The sequence below is a fragment of the Egretta garzetta genome, unplaced genomic scaffold, assembly GCF_000687185.1.
Source record: "Egretta garzetta isolate BGI_Z169 unplaced genomic scaffold, ASM68718v1 scaffold269, whole genome shotgun sequence".
Taxonomy (NCBI): Eukaryota; Metazoa; Chordata; class Aves; order Pelecaniformes; family Ardeidae; genus Egretta; species Egretta garzetta.
Window position 1 is genome coordinate 28462 of NW_009260799.1, and position 2963 is coordinate 31424.

A 2963-nucleotide genomic window follows, 5' to 3' on the forward strand; every position below is an offset into this window, starting at 1 on the left:
GAAGCCTCCCGGAGCTGGAGGAAGAACGCTTCGTCAGTCGGCTCCCCTTGATCTGGCGGCCTGTAGTAGACACCAACCACCAGGTTCCCTTTGTTGCCTCTTCCTCCGATTTTGACCCATAAGCTTTCGACCTGCTCGTGGCTATTCTTCAGGGTCAGCTCTTCACACTGTAACGATTTCTTGATGTAGAGGGCAACGCCTCCACCCCTCCTTCCTCTCCTGTCCCTTCTGAACAGCCTGTAGCCATCCATAGCTACATTCCAGTCGTGGGTTTCATCCCACCAAGTTTCTGTAATGGCAATCAGGTCGTAGCTTTCTAGCAGCACAATAGCTTCCAATTCCTCTTGTTTGTTCCCCATGCTGCGTGCGTTTGTATAGAGGCAGTATTTATATTTTGCAATTCACAGGAGCAGCCACTGAAAATGGGGGGGGGGAGCTGCAGCTGAGATAAAAGGGGGCTGATGGCAATGGCACAGCTTTTCCTATGTGAAGTCTTGCATTATTTGAGTTGGGCCTCATTCAATCTAACCTCCTTTTAGAGGTAGCCATTTTAAGTTTGAGCTTCCCATACATACAAGATGAGAAAAATCTTTCCAAAACCTATGGCACAGCCTTGAGTCAGGCTCTGTTGGATGGCCTGAGCATCCCAGTTTGCAACAGGAGGGATGAACTTCTTCAGTCTTCTTTAGCTTGACCCTCGTTTCCAGCCACCTCTCTCTTTCGGAGTTACGCTACCACTGGTAAGTACTGTCAAATCAATGAGAAAAAGTGACTTTCAAGTCTCTGTGCTTTGGACCCACACACCTGCCCCCTTTTCTTCACCCGAAGCTGGGAGCTGTGGGGATGAAGAGCCATTTTAATGGAGGAGGCACCTTGTTGAGCAAGCAAACCCCAGACCTGGAAGTGTTGAACAGGGAGATACATTTCACACTTTGTTTTGATGCCTGCTCTGGGGCTGCTGTGTGATTAAGGTGAGCCAGAGATTCTGGAGAGCCAGAAGAGAGCATCTGAGGAAGGACGGCAGCACAGGGGTGCAGGCGGCTCCTATGGTGGGACGGGTGTCACGGAGCTGTTCAGGAGGAGGTGACACCTCTCCACCTGGGGAAGTGCCATGTGCTCAGCGGTTGGGACACCCCCCCTCCGCCCTGGTCAGGGTTTGACACTCTCCTAAAGTAAGACACACCAAAGGCTGGGTGTCACTTCAATGAACTGGATGGACTTTGCAAGGGAAGGCTCCAGACCTACTTGGACAAGCGACAGAGGGGCACTGGGCAGCAAGGGGGACCAAAAACAACTTGGGAAAAGTGAAGGGGCCTCCATGGGTTGATATAAAGAGGAAGTTGCTGTAAAACAAGCTGAATTAGACACTGCAAGGACAGCAAGCAGCTAAATCCTTTCTGTGGCATGAACAGAAAGCAGACAAGAGGTGAGTAAGGAGGCTGTAGGGGAAGAGGCAAGAACAACAGATGTTCAGATAGTTCATCAAGCTAAAAAACCACCGTAATTCAGTTTTCTATAAGCAGATATTAAATACTTGGGGTAAAACCAGGGAAGCTCTTAGGAATTGGGGCATGGAAATTCAAGGGACCACACCATGGGTAAAAAGAAAGCAGTGTAGTCAACGCACCTTATCACATAGATAAGATCATCTCCATCCCAGGACCCCTAAAGACTCATTCATCAGATTGCATTAAATCGTTAATCCAATAGTAACTACTTTTTCTGTAAGCCTACTCAGTCAGAGGTGTTAACCCAGATTTAGAAAATGGGAAATTATTACTAGCCAGTTGACCACTGTGGTCTTGATGTTAGGAAAGGCCTAGAACAAAATTTGAAGGACAAATAAAAATTAAAAGGGTGTTCAGGGGAAAAAAAAACCCGCCTGTGAAATTCAGACTAGGTTTAGCAGGAGTATTTCAAGCCAGCCTAGTCTGATAGACAACCGATAGATGGGTAGATAACTAACAGATAATTGATTTTCTAGGCATGAGAGATTAAGTAGATCTAATTACAGCTGAATTTCAACAAATTATTTTGATACAGAGACACCTAGAAAATTATCAGGGAAGCTAATGAAGATGGGAATTAGTGTAAGATTGATGAGATGGGTAAAAGTTTGGCTCACAGTGAGAAACAGCTTTTGTACTTCAAGGGAGCATCAAGCCAGAGGGAGCCATCAGTGGCATTTGTTACAGACAGGTCTTGGGTTTGCTTTTCTTAAACACTTACATGACTGGTTTTGGCACAGACAAGTGGGAACATACTGATGAACGCTGCTTTAATGTGTTGTCACTACAGAGTAACATCAGGGCAGAAAAGGTTGAGTTTGAGGAGCAGTGTAGTATGTGCAAGATGAGATGGGGCAACACAGAGCTGCAAAGTGATGCACAAGGAAATTTTGTGCTATGCTCTGGGAAATTTATCATTTGAAATTAATCCACCCTGGAGAGACCTGAGCACTGGACTTGACTATGGGTGACTATAGAGAACAAATGTGAGGTAGCTATGAAAAATGCAAAGCAGACCCAAGAGGTGCGAAAGCTATTACGGAGGAAAGATATGCTGAGCCCTAACAAAAGCACTTGCAAGCCCTGACTTACACAACTCCAATGACTTTCAAGAGAGAGGAATTTTGCCAAAATCAAGTGCAGATAAGGATATCCCCGGGGACGTGGTTGAGTCCCTGTCCTTCGAGGTATTTAAAAGATGGGTGGACAAGGTGCTTAGTGACCTGGTTTAGTAGTGGACAGGTACGGTTGGACTCGATGATCTTAAAGGTCTTTTCCAACCAAATGATTCTATGATTCTATGACATAAGACTGGGCTAAGGGGGGGAAAAATGACCTAACGTATAAAAGGTGAATAAAAACTTTGGGCTTGCTTTCCTTAGCAAAACCATGGCTGAGAGGAGCTATGGTTGCTGTCTATCGAAATAATGCAGGTAACCCCAAAGGAGGGATACA